The 7,435-nt window shown below is 45.0% G+C and overlaps 1 pseudogene; it reads left to right on the top strand.

Annotated features, from left to right (window-relative positions):
• Positions 1-1,423: 1,423 nt before the first annotated feature.
• LOC112283723 (casein kinase 1-like protein HD16) lies at positions 1,424-5,616 on the top strand (annotated as a pseudogene).
• The last annotated feature ends 1,819 nt before the right edge of the window (positions 5,617-7,435 follow it).

The raw sequence follows: 7,435 nt of genomic DNA, 5'->3' as shown, positions 1-7,435 counted from the left end.
AACCCTAAACCCTAAACCCTAAACCCTAAACCCTAAACCCTAAACCCTAAACCCTAAACCCTAAACCCTAAACCCTAAACCCTAAACCCTAAACCCTAAACCCTAAACCCTAAACCCTAAACCCTAAACCCTAAACCCTAAACCCTAAACCCTAAACCCTAAACCCTAAACCCTAAACCCTAAACCCTAAACCCTAAACCCTAAACCCTAAACCCTAAACCCTAAACCCTAAACCCTAAACCCTAAACCCTAAACCCTAAACCCTAAACCCTAAACCCTAAACCCTAAACCCTAAACCCTAAACCCTTAACCCTAAACCCTAAACCCTAAACCCTAAACCCTAAAACCCTAAAACCTGAACCCTAAACCCTAAACCCTAAAACCTGGTTGCTCCCAATTGGTGCTGCTGTTGCCTCACCTTCACCTCCAATTCACCGATTAATGAAATTGGTGGGGCAGACATCCGTGACCGACCAATACTGGCTGGGTCACTCTCCAATTTTGTGACTACAGCAGCTTTCCAGGTTCCTATTTCTGCCCGTAACTCTTCCGTTTCAATCCAATATACTGGTCAACTAATATCCCCCCTTTTTCCTGTTCCAATTTGGCTGCCTTCTCTCGTTCTACTTCCAACAGACGCTTCGCCTCTTCCCGTCCCAGAAGCCATGCCCTGCGATTTTGGAGCAGTTCTTGCCTTTCGCTTTCCAGTACAGTTCGAGTGTTTTCTTTTTTGTATTGTCCCAGGTGTAGTGGGAATCTGCTTGGTAGCATCATTTTCACGGAGCTCAAGACTTGTCTTTTTTGTGTTGTCCCAGGTTTAGTGGGAATCTGCTTGGTAGCATCATTTTCACGGAGCTTGAGACTCGTTCGACCAAGTTTACAGATTTTCCTGTCCCACTTTGATAAGCACTGATGGAACCATAGCTGCGGCTAAACCTGGTTACTCCTTAGTTACCACTATCAAATGTGGCCAGAAGAGAAACTCCATCTTTGCACTGCAACCAATAGATTCATCGACAGTTTCTATTCCCATTGAGGACGCATTGAACAAACGGCACATAGGAGTTCCATGGTGGCAATAATGCCCTTACAACATCAGATTCATTCTTTCCTACACCCTAAACCCTAAACCCTCCTCCTCCCCCCTCTTCTTCCTCCACGTCCAGGCGACGACAAACAAGCAACTAACACTCAGTGCATGTGCTCAGACCGACCCTCTCACTCCCCTCCACACAACGACAGACAAGCAACAAACATTCAGTGCCCGGTGCCCAATCTCACCCTGTACACCGGAAGGAAAGAGAAGAAAATTCGAATGATGCATGGTGGGAGAGGGAGGGAGTGAGACACCGGGGCAAGGAACTGAGACAGGGACTCGCAGTGGAACCGAGACTCACACCCTCACAATAGGAGCGTGGATCGGATGCAACACCAGTTAGCGGACCTCGGAGTGGATCCCAGTTTCGACACAAGTCCCAGTTCCACGAGTCCTAGGCTTGGCATGAATTCCACTCCCAGCGCGAGTCCCAGTCCCGGTAAGAGTCCCTATCCCGGTAAGAGTCCCAGTCCCGGTAAGAGTCCCAGTCCCGGTAAGAGTCCCAGTCTTGCGAGTCCCAGTCTCGGCGCGAGTTTCGGTCCTGCGAGCCTCGATCCCGGCGCGAGTCTCCCTAGTCCCGTGACTCTCAGTCCCGGCGTGAGTCTCAGTTCGGCACAAGTTTCTAAATTCTGAATTGAAATTTCTTGAATTCCTTCGAACTTCTTGAATTCTTTGTCCCCATAGACCAAATTTGTATTTACTCTTTGGTTTTTTTGTTTTTTGATGCTAGACAAATTCTATTTTAAATAATTATAACACTGACGTGAAAAAGTATTGGAGTGAAATGCACTTAGTTGCATGTGTAGTGAAGATCCCCGAATGCGAAAGTATTGTGTTCAAACTCACAACCGTAACCAAGTAACGTATTGAGGGCAAGGCGAAGTTGTGATGTGAGGCGAGGCGAGGCGAGGCGAGGTGAGCCAGACTCCAAGCTCGTAAACCTGGTCGCATTGGAGGTGAACCTGTGTTGGATCAACATTCGGCTGCTCTGTGTTGATCTGTTTTTCTTTCGAAGTGAAGTTGAGGCATTCTTGGGGCGATTTGAATCGATTTTTTATTTTATTTTTATTATTTTTTAGTTTGTTTTGGTTTGTTTTGTTTGTTTTTTAAAGTGAGTAACTGTGCTCCTTCGTTGTGTTTGAGGTTGAAGTAGGAGCTTCAAGGAGAGGGACGTTACATCGCTTCGCATGTTCCTTATTAGGTCAACTCTTGTCTACTCCACCACCTGCATAACATGTAAAACGTTGTCCAAAACTCTACATGCTTCCATGTTTGTGTGGTGCATGGTTTCCAATTTAATTGTTTCATGGATTGTTGAAACCTGGTTTAGGATTGAATTTGTTTTGGGATGGAATTAGAAGATTTGACAACTTTTTGGCTCAATGAACATGGGGTTTGTTTTAAGCCTCCTCATGGTTCTTGTTTTTCATTCACTGCTGCAGTCCCTAAACCTGGTACATTGCATAAAGGAATCGGCCAACGTAATGACAGGGACGGAGCGGTGGGACGGAGCGTGCTGGTCCACAGGCCGTTGAGGTATTCAATTTCTTACAATTTGTTTTGCTCTAAACCTTGGTCGCAGCGGCATGTTTGGGAGATGCTCTGCACATTACATCGAGGTCTTGTAGGTATTAATGTAATAAGTTTTTGTACTCACGTTGAACTCGTTTGTGCAGGTTGCGGGGTTGAAGTTCGAGCAAGTTCGAGCATCGGAGTGGTAAGGGCTGCAATCATGGTCCTCCGTGCGAGTGGCAGGTTTACAAGTGCGTCTCGAGCTCATACCATTGTGATTTCACTCTTGGGATGTGATTACTAGTGTCGCAATTACCTTTCTGCATTTCTTATTTTCATCATTCAAATGTGATTAGGGCTTGTCTCCTAAACCTCCATGGTTGGCGCGGGTTCTTTCTCCAGCACTCTTGGTGGCAGCCATGGTGTTGGTCGTGTATATTGCAAAGGTCAACAAGGCGACTACTACGTCATGGTGAGTCACCTATTGAATTGTTGTAGTCCAAGCAGACCTTTAATTTTCATGTAGTCGTCTTCTTTTCAAACTTGTCTCATGATTTATTTATTAATTTATGTATTTATTTATTTATTTTTATCCGATTTCGACTTTGTTCACATGCTGTAGGTCATGGATATGCTCGGGCCAAGTCTCCGGGATGTCTGGAACTCTTCGGGGTCAAGCGCAAGTATTTAGGGCAGCTCGTTCTGATTGAGCAGGTATGCACATGGAGACGTGAAGCCCGAGAACTTTCTCCTGGGACAACCCAATACACCTGAAGAGAAGAAGCTTTTTTATGTACATCTCGGGCTTGGTGAGTTTTCAGTATCGTTGTGCTGCAATTCGTTCTCTGTTCACACATTAGCAACCTCCTTTGCTCCAATTTGGCGTTACATTCGTTTTTTTTTTTTTTTTTTTTTTTTTTAACATCTGTTAACTGTTACATGAAGAGCATCTGGACTGAGAATTGGATGAGTTTATTACCGCTACGTCCATGCACAAGTCAATTTCACACCAAGATTAACGTCTTTCTCCCATATATGCAGCTATTCGATGGAGGGATGGTACAATCGGTCAGCATGTAGAATATGACCAAAGGCCTGATGTGTTCCGGAGAGGCTCTCCCCCCCTCCCTCCTCCCTTGTCCTGATCTGTAGTTGCCATTCCTGTTTTGGCGGTTGGCAGCGACTGTTTTGCTTTTGAGCTATATTTTGATTCTGTGTAATTTTCGTACATGCAGTGGAATTGTTCGCTATGCGAGTGTGCATGCACATATGGGAAGGACTGAGAGTAGGAAGGACGACTTGGGATCACTGGCTTATACTTTGGTATTCCTTATGCGGGGTAGTCTTCCTTGGCAAGGTTATCAGGTACTGATCAACTTTGTAGCTAGTAGCTAATGAAGAAGTGATCAATGCGATATATATATATATATATATATATATTTATTTTTCCTTCCTTCCTTCCTTCCTTCCTTCTCACTATTTTTCATTTGGACGTGCCCTAAACCTGGTTTTGTAGGGCAACAACAAAGGTTTTCTGGTGTGGAAGAAGAAAATGGCAACTTCTCCCGAAATACTGTGCTGTTTCTGCCCGGTTTCGTTTTTAAACAGACGTTTTGGAGATGGTCGCAAATATGAAGTTCGATGAAGAGCCAAACCACGGCAAGCTCATTCTACTCTTCGATTCCATCTTGGGTCCTAATCCTACTGTGAGACCCATAAACACAGACGGTGTTGAAAAGGTACATTCTATGACCTTCTTTTGCTTCGTTTTTCTTGTCCCTACACTGAGGATTCTTTTTTTGAATCTACTCTTTATTTGATTATCATATAAATAAAGTCTTTTGTTTCTAGTGTTCCATACAGGTTAGTCAGAAGAGAGGGCGAATCAGATGTTGAAGAAGATGACGATGACCAACCTAAGAAAAAGATCCGGTTAGGAATGCCCGCAACTCAATGGATTACAACGTTTACAACGCTCGGTGGCCAAATGAAGCAGAGGTAAGGCGGTGCGAGCTTTCGTCATTGATGTGGTGTGATGTTGCTCAGTTAGGCATGAGCCCGGTCATGTGTGTATCGTCGATTTTGACTTTGTCCTCCTGGATCTCGATGAGCTATTCCGATTTCTACGACATGCGTTTACTTTCAGCAAGCAGCCTGGATTCAAACAGACCCATTTATTGAACTTTCATTCCTACATTTGTTTCGACGTGCAGGTATCTTTACGATGCAGCTGATTTTCGGCTTACGGAGCACGTGGAAAAGGATAATGAAGACGGTCTGTATATAAGCAGTGTGACTTCTTGTACAAATCTATGGGCTCTTGTTATGGATACAAGGATAGGATTTACTGCTCAAGTTCATGAGCTGTCGCATGTATTCGCCGTCCTCGAATGCATGTGGGTTTATTTAGAAATATATTTTGTGCAAGATTTTGCCTGCGGTCTCTTGAAAGGTATTACAGTTTTTTATTTTTATTTTTATTTTTTTGTTGTTGTTGTTATTGTTGTTGTTGTTGGGATTTTTGTGTTGATGGAGAATGTGGACTTTTTGTTCATTTCTAGGTTTTCAAGTTTTGTATGACACATTTGTTTTATATATTTTGTTGCTTTGTTCGGGCTGTTGGTCCATTTTGTGTATTTGGCTTTGTTTGTATTTTTTTGTTTTGTGTTGTATAGAATGTGTCGGTTATTTGTGAAGGGGTGCTGCTTCCCTTGGCTCACATGAAATGATGAAAGCTATTGCATTCTGAGGTATGCAGCAGCTAGTAATCTTGAATTGTGGCGTTGAGAATGAGTGGAGGCATGAAAGCAATTGTGAACTGAGCTTCACAATTTGCGAGTGTTGCAAAACCTCTAATCCCTAAAACCCTAAAACCCTAAACCAGGTTTACCTAGTCCAGTCAAAGATGAAGTTGTGATGTAAGGCGAGGTGAGCCAGACTCCAAGCTCGAACTCCAAGCATTGGAGGTGATCCTGTGCTGGATCAAAATTCGGCTGCCCTGTGTTGATTTGTTTTTTCTTTCGAAGTGAAGTTGAGGCATTCTTGGGGCGATTTGCATTGTTTTTGTTTTTTGTTTTTTATTATTTTTGTTTCTGTTTTATTTATTTATTTTTTGTGTGTGTGTGTGTGTGTTTTCTACGGTGAGTGATTGTGTTCGTTTGTTGTGTTTTAGGTTGAAATAGGAGCTTGAGACAGAGGGACGTTACATCGCTTTGCATGTTCCTTATTAGGTCAATTCTTGTCTACTCCACCACCTGCATAACATGTCAACCTGTGTCTAAAACTCTACATGCTTCCATGTGTGTGTGTGTGTGTGTGTGTGTATGTATGGTTATCAATTGGCGGAGGTCGACGGATTATATACTAGGCTCAATGAGATGACCAAGGTTGAACAGATGTCATACCATACGATTCTATGATTACACCCGATGTAATCTATTCTAATGTAGTCCGGCCAACATGAGAATCAAGTCCTCCAACTAGAACTCCAATTGATTTCCATAACTCGACTCTGTAGAAAACCATATCCCGGTGAAAAAGTTTCTAGTCTAATATCATGGAGATGGAAAATAATCATAAAACGGAAAGCATCCACCTGCATGCATGACATGCAATGAAGGAAGATGCTGCATGCTTCTCACACCGAACACAAGAAAGGATGACACAATTTGTAACCTTCGAAATGTGAGTCAGAAAAGCTGAGGGTCGGGGTCCTGGCGATGAGGTGCTTGGAGATAGCGCGTTGGGTGGGATGTATCAGAGGAGCCACAACTTGAGGGGCAGGAAGAGCGCGCAGTTGCACGCATTCAATAATTTCTTTTTGTGCCCGTCGAGCTTGCCGGTGTCGAGGGGTGAGTTCTCAGGGTTTTGGATGCTGGATAACGAATCGTTGATTGAGGCGGGGAGCGGGAAGCGAGAAGTGGAGCGGGTGAAGCGGCCCTACGAGGGTTGAGCTTGAGGTCGGCGTCATCGCTGGAAGCCGGGGAATTGTCACTGGGGTCACCGACACTTTTTCATGCACTATTCAATAAGTTTCTGCCGTCGAACAACAAGGACGAGGAGGCATACCCGGTGGTGGACATATATGGGTCGACCAGTTGTGGATGTTTGAATTCAAGGTAAAGCGATGGACGAGGGAGAGGATCCATGATTGAACGGAGTGCCCGTTTGTCCACCCAGGCGACAAAGCTAAGCATTGCGATCCGCGGCAGTACCACTACTCGGGGACGGCATACTTGGACTTTTGGAAGGAAAGCTCTCGGAGAGGTGATGCATGCAAGTTCACGCACAGAGTGTTTGAGTGTTGGCTGCATCCCGCTCGATACTAGATGTAACTGTGTAAAGATGCGCAAAATTATCGTCGTTTGGGTGTGTATTTTTTGCACACACGCTGAAGTAGCTCTGGTTGCTGCCTGCAACAGCACAAGCAGTGACGACGGGAGGTCGAAGCGGAGGAGGTTACGATGGGTCGCCGCGAGCTAGAGCAGCGGCGTGCTATGATGGGGCGTTTGGATATGAGAGCTTGTCTTACGACGTAGCATCGGCAGGTCACGATCCGAGCCACTTGTCGAGGTACTCGAGCTCGGCCGACTCGGGTGCAGGGTATGTGACATCGCAGAATTCATCACCCAGGTGGACGGTAGTCAAGTACAAGCAATACGCTGTGTTGTTGAGCCCTCCGTTGTCTCCCTCGAAGTCACCTCCGCCATGGCTAGGGTCGGTTGAGGAATGGGGGCAAATGTGAGGTCATTTGCAAGCAAGTCGATGTCATGAGGGTAACGTGGGATGTTGCAAGCGACGCTACAGTAAGCGGCGCAAGCTCACGGG

The sequence above is a fragment of the Physcomitrium patens genome, chromosome 6 (assembly GCF_059467195.1).
Source record: "Physcomitrium patens ecotype Gransden chromosome 6, ASM5946719v1, whole genome shotgun sequence".
NCBI lineage: Eukaryota > Viridiplantae > Streptophyta > Bryopsida > Funariales > Funariaceae > Physcomitrium > Physcomitrium patens.
This window is presented reverse-complemented; position numbering and strand designations above follow the sequence as displayed.